Genomic DNA, 18,967 nt, shown 5'->3' on the forward strand with positions numbered 1-18,967 from the left:
ATTCCATTCCACTCAACTCCACTCCACTCTATTCCATTCCACTACATTCTATTGCTCTCCATTTCATTCCACTCCACTCCATTCCACTCCACTCCATTCCTTTCCATTCCATTTCATTCCACTGCACTCCATTCCACTTCACTCCATTCTGGTATATTCAACTCCACTCCACTCCACTCCATTCGATTCCAATCCATTCCACTCTAGTCCATTCCATTTCATTCGATACTATTCCACTCCACAGTATTGAATTCCACTCTCTCCCACTCCACTACATTTCATTCCATTACGCTCCACTCCATTCCATTCCGCAGCATTCCCCTCCATTCCATTCCAATCCATTCCATTCCACTCAGTTCCACTCCTCTCCATTCCATTCCAATGCACTCCATTACCCTCCACTCCATTCCATTCCACTCCATTCCACTCCACTCCATTGCATTACAATGCACTCCATTCCCCTCCAATCCATTCCATTCTACCACATCCCATTCCTGTCCATTTCACCCCACTCCACTCCATTCCATTCCACTCCATTCCATTCCATTTCATTCCACTGAACTCCACCCCAATCCACTCCAGTCCATTTTACTCCACTCCACCCCTTTCCACAACTTTGCAGTCCACTCCATTCCAATACACTGCATTGCATTGCTTAAAATTCCACTCCCCTCCACTACACTCCACTCCAACCTCTCCACTCAACTCCATTCCATTGCATAGCTTTCCATTCCATTCCATTCCACTCTACTCCTTTCCACTCCACTCCATTGCACTCCACTACATTCCATTCCATTCCATTTAACTTCATTCCACTCCACTCCTCTACATTCCACTCCAATCCACTCCAATCCATTCCATTCCATTCCACTCCACTCCATTCCACTCCACTGCACTCCTTTCCACTCCACTCCACTCCAATCCATTGCATTCCATTCCATTCTATTCGGTTGTACTCATTCCACTCTAATCCACTACACTCCATTACACTCCACTCCACTCTATTCCACTCCACTCCACTCAACTCCATTCCACTCATTTCCTTTCCATTCCACTGCATTCCCTTCCATTCATCTCCATTATATTTCATTCCATTCCTCTGCCCTCTGCTCCACTCCACTCCATTTCACTCCATTCCATTCCACTCCATTCCTCTCCACTCCATTACATTACATTCCACTCCACTCCACTCCACTCTGTTCCATTCCACTCCATACATTTCCATTCCGTTCGAATCCATTCAATTCCATTGCACTTCACTCCAATCCATTTCCTTACACTCCACTCCACTCCTTTCCACTCCATTCTTATCCACTCCACTCCACTCCATTTCATTCCACTGCACTCTACTCCATTCAATTCCACTCCATTCCACTCCACTCCATTCCACTCCATTCCACTCCCTTCCAGTCCACTTCATTCCACTCCACTCCATTACTTTCCATTCAACTCCATTCCACTACAGTTGATTCCATTCCAATACATTCAACTCAACTTCATTCCATTCCACTCTTCCCACACCACTCCACTCCATTCAATTGCCCTCCAAACCATTACACTCCATTTCACTCCACTCCACTCCATTCCACTCCATGCCATGCGTTAACAATGCATTCCACGTCAGTCCTCTCCACCCCACAGCAATCCACCTGATTCCATTCCATTCCATCCCATTCCTTTCCTAGGCATTCCACCCCACTCCCCTTTATTCCACTCCACTTCCGTCCACTCCAATCCATTCCATTCTCTTCCATTCTACAGACTTGCATTCCATTCATTTTTTTCGAGAGGATCTATCTCTGTCACACAGCCTGGAGCCTAGTGCACATTCTCAGCTTCCATTCCATTCCATTCCACTCCACTCCACTCCACTCCACTCCACTCCATTCCACTCCACTCCACTCCAATCAACTCCTTTGCATTCCACTCCATTCCATTCCAGTCCATTCCACTACACTCCGTTACATTCTATTGCACTCCATTCCACTCCAGTCCACTTCACTTCATTTCATTCCATTCCAATCCACTCAATTCCATTCCATTCGTTTCCATTCCACTCCATTCCTTTCGGGTCCCCTCCATTCAATTCTACTCCATTCCACTGCATTCCACTCTCCTCCACTCCACTGTCCTCCGGTCTGCTCTGCTCCATTCCATTCCATGCCATTCTAGTCCTCAACATTCCAATCCATTCTGTTCCATTCCTTTCCATTGCATTCCATTCCATTCTACTCCATTCAATGCCTCTACACTCCATTCCTTTTGATTCTATTCCTCTCCTTTTCATGCCACTTCATTCCATTCCATTCCTGTCCTTTCCTGTCCATTCCATTCCTCTCCAATCCATTCATTTCTTTTCCACTCCACTGCACTCCTATACATTCAATTCAATTCCACTCCACTCCATTTCATTCCACTCCACTACACTCCACTCCACTCCCTTCCGTTCCACTCCACTCCATTCCAATCCTTTCCGGTCCACTCCACTCCATTCAAATCTAATCCATTCCATTGCATTTGATTACTCTCCATTCCATTCCACTGCATTCCAATCCATTCCATTCCATTCCATTCCATTCCACTCCAATCCACTCCAATCATTTTCATTCCCCTTTAATCATTTCTGTTCCACCCCTCGCCGCTCCCATCCACCCCACTGTATTCCATTCCCTTCCATTCCATTCCACACCTCTCCACCCCATTCCATTCCACTCCATTCCACTCCACTCCATTATATTTCATTCTACTCCACTCCACTCCACTCCATTCCATTCAATTCCAATCCATTCAATTCCATTCGACTCTTTCCCGTTCCACTGCATTCCATTAAAATCTATTCCACTCCTTTCAATTCCACTCCACTTCACTCCATTCCACTCCATTCCACTCAATTCCACTCAACCCCACTGCGTTTCCCTCCAGTCGGCTCTGCTCCATTCCATTCCATTCCATTCCATTCCATTCCATTCCATTCCATTCCATTCCAGTCCTTTCTATTCCATTCCATTCCATTCCATTCCAGTCCTTTCTATTCCATTCCATTCCATTCCATTCCATTTCATTCCACTCCATTGCATTGTATTCCATTTCATTCCACGCCATTCAATGCAACTACACTCAACTTCTTTCCGTTTCTTTCCTCTCCTTTCCATGCCACTTCATTACACTCTATTCCAGACCACTCCAGTCCACTCCATTAGTCTCTAATCCATTCCTTTCTATTCCACTGCACTGCACTCCACTACATTCCATTCCTTTCCACTTCATTCCATTAGATTCCACTAGTCTGCACTCCAATCCAATCTACTCCAGTGAACTCCATTCCATTCACCTCCACTCCATTCCAATCAATTTTCGTCCACTACACTCCATTCAACTCCACTCCACTCCATTCCACTGCATTCCACTCCATTCCACTCCAATCCACTGCATTCCATTCCACTCCCCTCCAATCCTTTCTTCTCCACTCCATGCCACTCCAACCCAATCTGCTGAATTCTATTCCATAGCATTCCATTCCACTACACTCCTCTCCACTGAATTAAATTCCACTCCAGTCCATTCCATTCCGTTCCATTCCACTCCGTTCCATGCACTCCATACCACACCATTACACTCCTTTCCAGTCCATTTCATTCCACTCGACACCATTCCATTGTATTCCACTCCTCTCCACTCCACTCCATTTCATTGTATTCCACTCCACTTCACTCCACTCTATTCCAATCCACTATACTTTATTCCATTCCATTCCATTCCAATCCATTCCACTCCACTTGATTCCTCTCCATTCCACTGCATTCCACTCCAGTAAAGTCCAGTTCATTCCGCTCCACTCTATTCCATTCCACCACACTCCACTGCACTCCATTCCACTCCATTCCATTCCTTTCCATTCCATTTTATTCCACTCCACTCCACTCCACTGCATTCCACTCCATTCCTCTCTGCTCCACTCCATTCCACTCCAGTCCATTCCGTTTCATTCCACTCCACTCCACTCCTTTCCACTCCATCCCATTCCATACCACTCCATTCCACTGTACTCCACTCCACCCCACTCCTCTCAACATAATTTAATTCAATTTCACCCCATTCCATTTCTCTCGATTCCACTCTACTTCACTTCACTCCCCTCCAGTTCACTAAAGTTCATCCCATTCCACACCATTCAAATGCATTCCATTTCATTCCTTTCTTTCAAGAGTACCTAACTTTTTCATTCAGCCTGGAGCCTAGTGGCACAATCTCAGCTTACATTCCATTCCATTCCATTCCACTACACTCCATTCCAATTCACTCCGTTGCACCTCACTCCATGCCAGTTGACACAACTATATTCCACTCAATTCCAATCCACTCGATTCCACTACCTTGCAGTCCACTCCTTTCCATTCCAGGCAACTCCATTCCACTCCACTGCATTCTAATCCATTCCAATCCATTCCTTACCATTCCATTCGATTCCACTCCATTCCTATCCATTCGACTCCACTGCAATCCATTCCATACACTCCATCCTAATACATTCCACTCCACTCCACTACACACCACTACACTGCACTCCACTCCAATTCGCTCTGCTGCATTGCATTCTGTTCGTTTCCATTCAACTGCGTTTCAGTCCATTCCATTCCGTTCCATTTCATTCCATTCAATTCCATTTCAGTCCATTCCATTCCACTCCATTCCTTTCCTTTCCCCTCCATACGATTTGATTCCTTTCCATGCCACTTCTTTCCACTCCATTCCATTCCATTCCTGTCTACTCCATTCCACTCCACTCCATTCCTTTCCATTCCATTCTGCTGAACTCCACTACATTCCACTCCATTACATTCCAATCAACTCTATTCCATTACACTCAGTCCATTCGTCTACTCTCCAATCCACTGCATTCCATTCCAATCCATTCCGGTCCACTCCACTCCATTCAACCCCACTCCAGTCCATTACATTGCATTCCTCTCCACTATATTCCATTCCATTCCATTCTATTCCATTCCATTACACTCCAATCCACTCCATTGCATTCTACTCCACTCCACTCTATTCCTCTCTAGTTCAAGCAACTCCATTCCACTCCACTCCATTCCATTCCATTCCATTCCATTCCATTCCATTCCATTCCATTCCATTCCATTCCATTTCACTCCACTCCATTGCGTTCCCTTAAATTAAATTCCACTCCTTTCTATGCCACTCCTTTCCACTCTATTCCACTCCATTTCAGTCCAGTCCATTCTACTCCAATCCATTCCATTCTATTCCGCTATATTACACTCCAGTACATTCCATTCCATTCCACTTCACTCCATTCTTTCCACTCCACTCCACTCCATTCCATTCCATTCCATTCCACTACATTCCTCACCACTCCACTCCATTCCACTCCGCTCCACTCCACTCCATTCCATTCCTTTCCACTCCACTCCATTCCTTCCCATTCCACTCCATTTCAGTCCATTTCACTGCATTTCATTCTAGTCCACAACAATCCTTTCCACTCCATTCCACACTATTCCATTTCATCTCACATTATTTCACCCCATTCCACTCCATTCCACAACACTCCATTCCATTCTATTTAATTCCGTTCCACTCCACTCCAATCCAGTCCACACCTCCCGTTTCTTTAAGCTCCATTGCACTTCTCTCCACTCCAAACCTTTCCACTCCACTCCATTCCATTCCATTCCATTCACCTCCACTCCATTGCAAGCCATTCTATTCCATTAAATTCCACTCTGCTCCACCTCATTCAGTTCCACTCCTTTCCATTCCCTTCCTCTCCCTGCCATTACATTCCACTCCATTCCAGTGAACTCTGCTCCACTCCACTCCACTCCACTCACCTCTAATCCATTCCATTCCAGTCTACTCCATTCCATTGCATTCCACTCCATTCCATGCCATTGCATTCCACTCCAATCCTTTCCACTCCACTGCATTGCATTTAAATCAATACCAAGCCACTCCACTAAATTCCACTCCATGAAACTCCATTCCCCTACAGTTAATTCCATACCACTCCATTTCATACCACTCCACTGAAATCCATTATATTCCATTCCACTCCATTTTATTCCATTCTACTCCATTATATTCCATTCCACTCCGTTCAATTTCATTCCACTCCATTCCATTCCATTCCACTCCATTCCTCTTCACTCCACTACACTCCTTTGCACTCCATTCCATTCCGTTCCGTTCCACTCCATTCCATTCCACTCCATTCCACTCCATTATCTTCCATTCATTCCACTCCACTCCACTCCATTAAATTCCACTCCATTCCATTCCACTGCATTCCATTCCATTCCACTCATTTCCATTCCACTCCATTCCACTCCTCCCCATTCCATTCCATTCAATTCCACTTCATTTAACTCCACTCCATCCACACCACTCGATTCCAATCCACTCAACTGCACTCCACTCCACTCCACTAGACTCCTCTCCTTTCCACTCTACTCCATTAAATTCCATTAAATTCCATTCCACTCTAAACCATTCCATTCCACTCCAATCAACTCCATTTCACTCCACTCCACTCCATTCCATTCCATTCCATTCCACGGCATTCCATTATATTTCACTCCCTTCCAGTCCACTACACTCTGTTTCCCTCCAGTCCACTCCACTGCACTACACTCCACTCCATTCCATGGCATTCCATTCCACTCCACTGCATTCCAGTCCATTCCACTGCATTCCATTCCATTCCACTGCATTTCGTTCCATTCCACTCCAATCCTCCCGATTCCACTCCATTCCATTCCATTCTATTCCACTCTACTCAATTACATTCCATGATACGCGATTTCATTCCACTCCACTCCGTTCCAGTTCAGCCTATCCATTCGATTGCATTTCACTCCATTCAATTCCATTCCATTCCGTTCCTTTCCTCTTCATTCCATTCCACTCTATTCCATTCCACTCCATTCAATTCCATTCCATTCCGCTCCAATTCACTCCATTTCCCTCCTTTCCATTCCACTCCATTCCACTTCTATCCATTCCATTCCACCACATTCCACTTCTATCCATTCCATTCCACTCCATTCCATTTGACTCTATTCAACTCAAATAAATTCCTTTCCATTCCACTCCAATTCCCTCCAATCCATTCCACTCTATTCCACTCCACTCCTTTCCATTTCACTCTTCTCCATTCTATACCATTCCATTCCACTGCACTCCTTTCCCTTCCATTCCACCTCATTACAGTCCACTCCACTCCACTCCACTACATTTCATTCGATTTCACAGCACTCCACTTCACGCCATTCTATTCCAATACATTCCATGCCACTCTACTAAATTCCACTCCAGTCCATTTCATTCCACTTCACTCCAATCCACTCCACTCTACTCCATTCCACTCTACTCTATTCTGCTTCACTTCACTCCATTCCATTCCTTTCCACTCCGTTCCATTCCATTCCTCTCCATTCTAATCCAATGAACTCCGTTCCACTTTGCTCCACAGCATTCCATTCCAATCCATTCCATTCCACTACACTCCATTCCACTCCACGCAACTACACTCTTTTCCATGGCATTCTATTCCACTCCACTCCATTCCATGACATTCCATTCCACTGCACTCCATTCCACTCCACTCTACTCCATTCCATTCCTTTCCACACCTTTCCACTCCACTCCACTCCATTCCACTCCACTCCATTCCACTCCACTCCACTCCATTCTTTGCCATTCCATTGTATTCAACTCCAGTCCATTCCATTCCACTCCATTACTTTCTATGTCACTACATTCCAGTCCATTCCACTCCACTCCCTTCCATTAAATTCCATTCCATTCAATTCCACTCCACTCCATTCCACTCCATTCCCCTCTATTCTACTCCATTCCATCCACTCCATTCCTCTCCACTCAATTCCATTCCAGTCGTTCGACTACACTCTATTACATTCTATTCCACTTAACTCCACTTCACTCCACCACATTCCATTTCATCTGATTCCATTCCATTCCATTTCACTCCTCTCAACTCCACTGCACTCCACTCCACTCCATTCCAATACATCCCATTCTATTCCTCTCCATTCCACTGCACTTGACTTCATCCCACTCCACTTCATTTCATTCCATCCCTTTCCAGCCCATTCCATTCGTCTCCATTCCACTCCACTCCTCTTCATTCCACTCCTCTCTAGTCCACTCAAGTAAATTGCATTCCATTCCATTCCACTGCTTTCCATTCCCCACCGTTCTTTCGAGAGTATTTCACTCTGTCAGTAATTCTGGAATGCAGTGTCACAATCTCAGCTTCTATTTCATTAAATTCCAATACACTCCACTCCACACAACTCCACTACACTCTACTACACTCCACTGCATTCCACACGACCCCATTCCACTCCACTCATCACTACTCCGTTTCTCTCCATTCCACTCAACTCCATTCCACTCCATTCCAATCCATTCCATTCCATTGTATTCCATTACATTACAATACATTACATTCCACTCCATTCCATTTCACTCCACTACACTCAATCCCATTCCAGTCCTTTCCACTCCATTCCTCTCCACTCCACTCCATTCCACTCTAATCCTCTCCACTCAATTGCATTCTATTCCACTCCATTGCATTCCATTCCTCTCCATTTCCATCCATTCCATTCCATTCCATTCCAATCCATTCCATTCCATTCCATTAAATTCCACTGATTTCCATTCCACTGCATTCCATCCATTCCACTCTGTTCCATTCCAATCCAATCCACTCTATTCCATTCCGTTCCAATCCACTCCTTTCCATGACAGTCCATTCCACGCCCATCCACTGCATTCCAAGCACTCCATTCCACTCCATACCATTACAATCTATTCCACTTCACTCCCCTCCACTTCGTTCCAATCCATTCTATTCCAATCCACTCCACCCCATTCCATTCCACTTCATTCCATTCCACTCCATTCCAGTCCACTGCAATTCACTCCACTCCCTTAAATTCTATTCCACTCCACTCACTTCATTAATTTCCATTCCATTCCACTCCAATCCACTGCGTTCCATTTCATTCTAATCCATTCCATTCATTCCACTCCACTCCATTCCAATCCATTCCATTCCACTCCTTTCCATACTACTCCTTTCCACTCCATTCTACTCCTTTCCAGTACACTACATTCCACTCCACTCCATTCCATTCTCTTCCATTCCACGCCACTCAACTAACTTCCTTTCCATTCCATTCCACTGCACTACATTCCATTGGACTCCACTCCACTCCATTCCCTACTATTCCATTACATTAAATTCCACTTAATTCCTCTCTACCTCGTTCCATTCCACTCCACTCCACTGCATTCCATTCCATTCCAATCCATTCCACTGCATTCATTTCCATTCCACTCCATTGCAGTCCGTTCCACTCCATTCCACGCCTCTCCAATCCACTCCATTCCACTCTGTTCTACTCAACTCCTTTCCACACCATTCTACCTGACTCCACTCTATTTCACCACACTCCATTCCAAATCATTCCATTAAATTCCATTCAATTCCAGACCACTCCACTCCATTCCACTCCACTCCTCTCCATTCCTTTCCACTCCACAGCACTCCTTTCCACTCCAATCCTTTCCAATCCACTCCATTCTAGTCCATTCCACTCCACACCATTCCATTGCATTCCAATCCATTCCATGGCATTCAATTCCACTCCACTCCATTCCACTCCACTCAATTCCATACCTCTCCATTCTATTCCAAGCCATTCTATGACACTCCACTAAACTCCACTCCACTCCATTCCACTCTACTTCGTTCCACTCCATTCCCTCCTCTCCATTCGACTCCATTCAACTCTACTCCATTCCACTTTACTCCATTCTGCTCCACCTAATTCCATTCCATTCCATTCAACTCCATTCTACTCCACCATACTGCATTTCACTCCACACAATTCCATTTCATTCCACTCCATTCCTCTCCATTCCATTCTAGTGTATTCCATTCCATTCCATTCCACTATATTCCACTCCACTCCCCTTCACTCCACTTCTCTCCATTCCAACCTATTCCATTCCTTTAAACTCCAATGCATTCCATTCCACACAACTCCATTCCACACCACTGCAGTCCACTCCATTCCACTTCACTCCTTTCCTTACCATTCCACTGAATTCCCCTCCATTCCTGTCTTTCCAGAGGATGTCACTCTCTCACAAAAGCTGGAGTGCAGTGGCCCAATCTCAGCTCACATTTATTTTCACCATTTCATTGCATTCGTTTCCATCGCATTCCATTCCATACTATTTCACTCGACTCCACTGCACTCCATTCCATTGCATTCCACTCCATCTGATACCAATTGACTCCTATCCAATCCAATCCCCTGCAATCCACTCCAATCCACTCCATTCCATTACTTTCCATTCGTTTTCACTGCAATGCATCCCATTCTGCTCTTTCCACAGGATATCACTGTGTTACCCAAGCTGGAGGGCAGTGGCACAATCTCATCTATCATTATATGTCACTTTCCCTTGCATTGCATTCTATTCCTTTGCAATCCATTGCTTTCCATTCCATTCCATTCCATGTCATTCTTTTCCATTCCATTCAATTCCATTCAATTCCATTCCACTCCAATCATCTCCACTCCACTCCATTACGTTCTATTACTTCCGACTCCATTCCTCTCCATTTTACTCCTCTTTACTCCACTGCCCTCCTCTCCATTCCATTCCACTCCATCCCATTTTATTCCACTCCATTCCACTGCATCCATCTCCACCGCACTTCAATCCACTTCATTCCAGCCTATTCCATTCCTCTCTGATCCATTCCACTCCACTTCAATCCACTCCAGTCCAGTGCACTCCAATTCATTCCATTCCATTCCAATACACTGCATTCCATTCCATTCCTTTCTTTCGAGATTATCTCACTCTGTCGCTCAGGCTAGAGTTCAGTGGCACAATCTCAGCTTCCATTAAGTTCCATTCCATTCCACTCCACTCCAGTCCACTCCATTATATTCCGCCTCATTCCACTCCACTCCACTGCACACCACTCCATTCCACACCATTCCAATCCATTCGATTGCATTCCATCCCTCTCCACTCCATTCCATTTCATTCCCATCCAATCCACTCCAATCCATTCGATTGCATTCCATTCCATTCCATTCCACTCCATTCCATTCCATTGCACTCCACTCCACTCCATCCCATTCCACTTCATTCCACTCCATTCCACTCCATTCCATTCCATTCCACTCCACTCCATTCTGCTCTGATCCATTCCCTTCTATTCCATTACTTTCCATTCCATTCCACTCCATTCAATACCATTCCGTTCCATTCCACTTCATTCCATGTCACTCCATTCCACTCCATTCCACTCCATTCTAGTCCACTACATTCCACTCCAATACATTCCATTCTATTGCACTCCACTCCACTCCGCTACATTTCATTCCATTCCACTCCACTACATTCCATTCCATTCCACTCCACTGCATTCCATTCTACTCCACTCCAGCCCACTCCACTCCAGTCCACTGCATTCCATTCCACTCCATTCCAGTCCACTCCATTCTACTCCAATCCATTCCATTCTATTGCAATCCACTCTACTCCACTACATTCCATTCCATTAATCTCCACTCCACTCCAATTCACTCCGCTCTACTCCATTCCATTCCTTTCCATGCCACTCCACTCCATTCCATTCCATTAAATTGTGCGCCTTTCAATGCCACTCCATTCAACTACATTCCACTCCTTTCCAGTCCACTCCATTCCATTCCACTCCATACAGTGCTATTCGACTCCACTGCACTGCCCTACTTTCCATTCCATTCCATTCCACTGCACTCCATTCCATTCCACTCCACTCCACTCCTTTCCTTTCCAATCCCTTCCATTCAATTCCACTCCACTCCGTTCCATTCCACTCCATTCCACTCCACTCCACTCCTTTTCATTCCATTCCATTCCACTGTATTCCATTCCATTCCACTGCATTCCATTCCATTCCACTGCATTCCATTCCATTCCACTCCATTCGTGTCCGTTCCCTTCCATTCCATTCCACTCCAGTCCACTCCATTTCACTCCTTTCCAGTCAGTTCCTGTCCACACTATTCCAACCCACTCCACTCTCCACTCCACTGCACTTCATTCCATTCCATTCAATTCCATTCCATACCGTTCCACCCGTCTAAAATCCAATCCAACACCCTCCATTCCGCTCAATTCCTTTCCACTCCGTTCTATGCCATTCCACTCCATTCCATTCCATTACATTCCATTCTATTCGATTCCTTTGCGTTGCACTCCACTCCACTCCTTTACACTGTGTTCTACTCCATTCCACTCCATTAAAGTCGATCCACTCCACTTCAATGCATTCCATTCAATTCCACTGCATTCCACTCCACTTCATTCTATTCCAATCCATTCCACTCCACTTCACTCTATTAAATTCCACTCCACTACACTCGACTCCATTTCTTTAAATGCCATTCCATTCTACTCCATTCCACTCCATTCTACTCCACTCTACACCATTCCCCTCCACTGCATACCTTTCCATTCCATTCAATTCCATTCCATTCCTCTCCACTCCACTCCACTCCATTCCACTCCAATCTACTTCACTGCACTCCACTTCATTCAACTCCAGTCCATTCCATTCCGTTCCATTCCTTTCCACTCCACTCCATTCCGTTACACTCCACTCCACTCCATTCCTTTCCATTTCATTCCATTCCACACCATTCCATTCCGTTCCACACCATTCCATAAATTCCACTCCATTGCAGTCCACTCCACTCCACTCCACTCCATTCTAATTCATACCATTCCATTCCACTCCACTCCATTCCATTCAATTCCACTGCATTCCATTCCATTCCATTGCACACCACTCCCTTCCACTCCACTCCACTCCACTCAATTCCACTCCATTCCATTCTATTCCATTACATTCCATACCACTCTCTTTTATTCTATTGCATTCAATTCCATTCCAATCCTCTCCGTTCCTCTCCACTCTACTCCACTCCACTACATTCCTCCTCATCCGATTCCTTTCCACTCCATTACAATCCTGTCCACTTCTATGCACGCCACTACACTTCATTCCACTCCACTCCATTCCACTCCACTCCATTCCTTCCCATTCTATTCAATGCCAATCAATTCAACTCCATTCCACTCCTCTCCACTCCATTCCACTCCACGCTATTCCATTCAATTCCATTCCACTGCACTCGACTCTACCCCAATCCATTCCATTCCACTCCACTCCATTCCACTCCAGTCCATTCAGCTCCACTACTCTCAAATCTATTCGACTCAATTCCATTCCACTCCATTCCATCCATGCCATTCCACTGCCTTCCATTCCATTGCCCTGCAGTCAACTCGTCCATTCCATTCCAATCTGTTCCACTCCACCCCATTTCATTCCATTAGACTCAACTACACTCCATTCCATTCCACTCCATTCCATTCCACTGCATTTCTCTGCATTCCACTCCATTCTACTCCACTCCTTTCCATTCCACTCCACTCCACTCCATTCCTTTCCACTCCACTCCACTCCATTCCATTCCAATCCATTCAACTCCATTGCTCTCCACTCCGCTCCATTGCATTCCAACCTTTTTCATTCCACTGCTTTCCACTACACTCCAATCCGGACTCCACTCCATTCCGTGCCATTACATCCATTCTATCCTTTCCATTCCATTCCACCTCATTCCATGCATATCACTCTACTCCATTCCATTTCATTCCATTCCATTCCATTCCACTTCATTGTACTCAACTCCATTCATTTCCATTCCTCTGTACTCCACTCCATGCCACTTCACTCCACTCCATTCTATTCTATTCCATTCCACTTCACTCCACTCCCTTCCAATCCATTCCTCTCCATTCCTCTCCACTCAACTCCATTCCATTCCATTCCATTCAACTCCTTTCCAGTGCAGTCCACTACATACCACTCCACTACACTACATTCCCAGCCATTCCATTCCACTCCATTCCATTCCATTCCATTCTATTCCATTCCATTCCATTCCGAATAAATTCATTTCATTCCATTCCATTCCATTCCAATCCATTCCAGTCAATTACACTCCAATCCACTCCATTCCATTCCATTCCACTCTATTCCAGTCCATTCCCCTCCATTCCACTCCACTAAACTCCATTCCACTCCATTCCCTTCCACTACACTCCATTCCATTCTCCTACATTCCACTCCACTCCATTCCATTCCATTACAAGCCACTCCACTTCACTCCTTTACATTCCACTGCATTCCACTCTACTCCATTCCATTCCACTCCACTCCACTCCACTCCATTCCATTCCTGTCCATTCAATTACCCTCCACTTCCCTCCACTCCACTCCATTCTTCTCCACTACATTCTATTCTGCTCCATTTCATTCCACTCCCCTGCAGTCCGCTCCACTCCACTCCATTCCACTACTCTCCATTCCACTCCAGTCCATTCTATTCCATTCCATCCCACTCCACTCCACTCCATTGCACTCCACTTAACTCCTTTCCAGTCCTCTCCACTCCATTCCACTTCATTCAATTACATTCCACACTACTCCATTCCACTCCACTCCATTCCACTCCACTCCATTCCATTGCTTTCCATTCAACTCCACTCCACTCCGACCAACTCGATTCCATTCAACTCCACTCCATTCCATTTCATTCCACTCCATTTAACTCAATTCCATTCCATTCCATTCCTCTCCATTCCATTCCCTTCTGCTCCACTTCAATCCACTCCCCTCCACTCCCATCCATTCCATTGCAATCCTTTCCTTTTATCTCCAATCCGTTCCATTCCATACCATCCCATTTCACACCACTCCATTCCACACCACTGCACTCTACTCCACTCCTCTCCACTCCATTCCGTTCCAATCCACTCCATTCCATTCCATTCCTTTATTTCAACAGGATCTCACTCTTTTGCAAAAGCTGGATTGTAATGGCACATTCTCAGCTCACATTTCTTTTCACCATTCCGTGGAAACAATTTCTATCCCATTCCATTCCATAGTATTTCACTCCAATCAACTGCACTAAACTCCGTTCCTTTCCACTCCATCCCATTCCATTTGACTCCATTCCAATGCATCTCAGTGTCCTCCACTCCACTCTGATCCATTCCATTCTCTTCCTTTTCACTCCACTACATTCCGTTCCTTTATTTAGACAGGGTGTCACTGTGTCACCCAAGGTGGAGTGTAGTTGCATAATCTCAGCTCACATACATGTCACTTTCCATTGTATTGCATTCTATTCCATTGCATTTCAGTGCTTTCCATTCCATTGCATTCCAATCCACTCCTTTCAATTCCGTTACACTTCTTTCCACTCCACTCCACTCCACTCCATTACATCCGATTATATTTCCACTCCATTCCACTCCTCTCTACTCCACTGCACTCCACTCCACTACATTCCAATCCATCCCTTTCCATTCTGCTCCTTTCCACTGTACTGCACTTCACCCAACTCCACTCCACTTCATTCCATTCCATTCCATCCCATTCCATTTTTCTCCATTCCACTCCACTCCACTTCACTACACTCCATTCTTTTCCACTCCAGTAATTTCCATTACATTCAATTCCTCTACTTTCCATTCCATTCCTCTCTTTCGAGAGTATCTCTCTGTCACTCAGCTGGGAGCACCGTGGCACAAGCTCAGCTTTCATTCCATTCCATTCAACTCCAATCCACTCCACTCTTCTCCGCTCCATTCTACTCCACTGAACTTCTCCCCCCACCACTCCATTCCACTCCATTCTTTTGCACTGCAAGTCACCCCACATTACTGAATTCCACTCTATTCCAATGCAATCCATTCTACTTCATTCCATTCCATTCCAATCCAAGCCATTCCATTCCACTCCATTCAACTTCACCCCATTCCATTCCATTCCAAGTCACTGCAAATCACTCAATTCCATTTTATTCCAATCCATTCCATTACATTCCTTTCCATTACATTCCATTCAATTACATTCCACTCCACTACAATCCATTCCTCTCCATTCCAACCCACTCCATTCCAATCCATTTCACTCCACTGCACTCCACTGCAATCCAATCCACTCCAATCTGCTCAGCTTCATTCCATTCAAATCCATTAAATTCCATTCCATTCCATTCGACTTCATTTCATTCCATTCCATTCTCTTCCATTCCATTCCTTTCCACTCCATTTGATTCCGTGACGTAACATTCCATTCCACTCCACTCCACTCCACTCCATTCCACTGCAATCTATTCCTTTCAATTCCATTGCATTCCATTCCACTCCATTCGTGTCCACTCCACTGTACTTCACTCCAATCTACTCCACTTCATTACATTACAGTGCTATCCACTCCATTCCATTGTATTCCACTCCATTCAGTGCCATGCCATTCCACTCTATTCTACTCCACTCCATTCCACTCCACTCCATTCTACTTCACTTCGTTGTATTCTAAACCATTCCATGCCCCTGCACGATACTCCACTCCACTCCACTCCATTTCATTTCACTTTGCTCCACTCCACTCCATTGCACTCCATTTCATTCCATTCCAATCCACTCCTCTCTATTAAAATCCACTCCTCTCCAATCCAGTCCACTCCAGTAAATTCTTTTCCATTCCACTCCACTACATTCCATTGCAATCCACTCCATTACATGCCGACCATTCCTCTCCATTGCAATCTACTACATTCCACTCCACTTCATTCCACTCTACTCCATTCTTTTCCAAGCCATTGCATGCCACTCCATGAAACTCCAATCCACTCCACGCCTTTCCAATCCACATAGTTCCAATACACTCCTCTCAACTACACTACACTCCATTTCATTCCAATTCGCCCCAATCCAATCCACTCCACTCCATTCCATTCCAGTCCACTCCTGTCAATTCCATTTCATTCCACTCCATTGCATTCCATTTCACTTCATTCTAGTCCATTCCACTTCATTCCACTCCACGCCATTCCACTCCACTTCATTCCATTCCATTCCACTCCACTCCATTCCATTTCACTACCTTCCATTCCAGTCCATTTTAGTCCACTCCACTCCATTCGTCACCATTCCATTCCATTCCATTCGGTTCCTTTCAATTCCATTCCATTCCACCCCACTCCACTCCACTCCTCTACATTCCACTCCATTCCACTGAACTTCATTGCACTCCACTCCATTCCACTCCACTCCATTCCACTGCACTCCACTCCATTCCATTCCATTCCATTGAATTCCACTTCATTCCAATTCATTTCACTCCATTCCATTCCATTCCACTCCCTTTGAGTCCACTGCTCTCTATTCCTCTCCACTCCAGTCCACTCAATTCCATTCCATTCCAAACCCTTCCATTCCACTCCACTGCACTTCACTCAACTGCACTCCAGTGCAATCCACTCCATTTCATTACATTCCAATACATTCCATTCCATTCCTTTCTTCCAAGATTATCTCACTCTTTCACCGGTCTGGAATGGGTGGCACGATCTCCTCTTACATTCCATTCTGTTCCATTCTGCTCCACTCCAATCCTCTCCACTCCATTCCGTTCAACTCCGTTTCACTCCACACCGCTCCACTTCACTCCAATCCACTCTACTCCCCTCCATTCTATTCCACTCCACTCCACTCCACTACACTCCATTCCATTCCACTCCAGCCCACCCCACTCTACTCTATTCCATTCCAATCCCCTCCACATCATTCCATTCCGTTCCATTCAATTCCCTTCCATTCCTCTACTTTCCACTCCACTCCACTACACTCCATTTAATTACATCCGATTCCATTCCACTCCATTCTTCTGCTCTCCACTCCACTGCACTCCAGTCCACTCCATTCCACTACATCCCATTACATCTTCTCCATTCCAATGCACTCCACTCTAACCCACTCCTCTGAACTTCATTCTTTCCATTCCATGCCATTTCAGTCCTCTCCATTCCTCTCCAATCCACTTAACTCCACTCGACTCCACTCCATTCCACTCTATGCCATTCCATTCAATTCCACTGCATTCCACTCTATTCCTTTCTTTCAAGAGTATCTCACTCTGTCCCTCAGCCTGGAGCATAGTGGCAAAATCTCAGCTTCCATTCCATTCCATTCCATTCGATTCCATTCCATTCCACTCCATTCCACTAAAGTCCTTTCTATTCCAATCCATTCTACTCCACTTAAATCCACTCCAACCTACTCCATTCCATTCATCTCCATTACATTCCTCTCCATACCATACCACTCCACTCCATTTAACTCCACTCCATTCCATTCCATTCCAATCCAATCCAATCCACTCCACTCCAATCAACTTCATTCCAATACACTCAACTCCATACCACTCCACTCCATTCGGTTCCACTCCAATCCACTCCACTCCACTCCATTCCATTCACTCCATATCATTTTACTCCACTCCACTCCATTCCACTGCATTCCACTCTACTCCGTTTCATTCTTCCCATTCCATCCTGTTCCATTCCACTCAATTACATTCCATTCAAATACATTCCAGTACACTACACTCCATTCCACTCTACTCAACTCCACTCCACTCCACTCCATTCCATACCATTGCATTCCACTCCACTCCTTTCCATTCCATTCCACTGCATTCCATTCCATTCCACTGCATTCAATTCCTTTCCATTCCACACGACTCCTGTCCACTCCTCTCCACTCAAGGACACTCCATTCCATTCCAATCTATTCCACTCCACTCCATTCCATTCCACTCCACTCCCATCCACTCCACTCCATTCCATTCCATCCTATGCCATTTGATTTCTTTGTCCTCCATAGCACTCCACTCCAATCCACTCCACTCCACTGCATTTAATGCCATTCTAGTCCACTTCACTAAATTCCATTCCATTACCCTCCATTCCATTCC

Source organism: Pongo abelii, chromosome Y (assembly GCF_028885655.2).
Source record: "Pongo abelii isolate AG06213 chromosome Y, NHGRI_mPonAbe1-v2.0_pri, whole genome shotgun sequence".
Classification (NCBI taxonomy): domain Eukaryota; kingdom Metazoa; phylum Chordata; class Mammalia; order Primates; family Hominidae; genus Pongo; species Pongo abelii.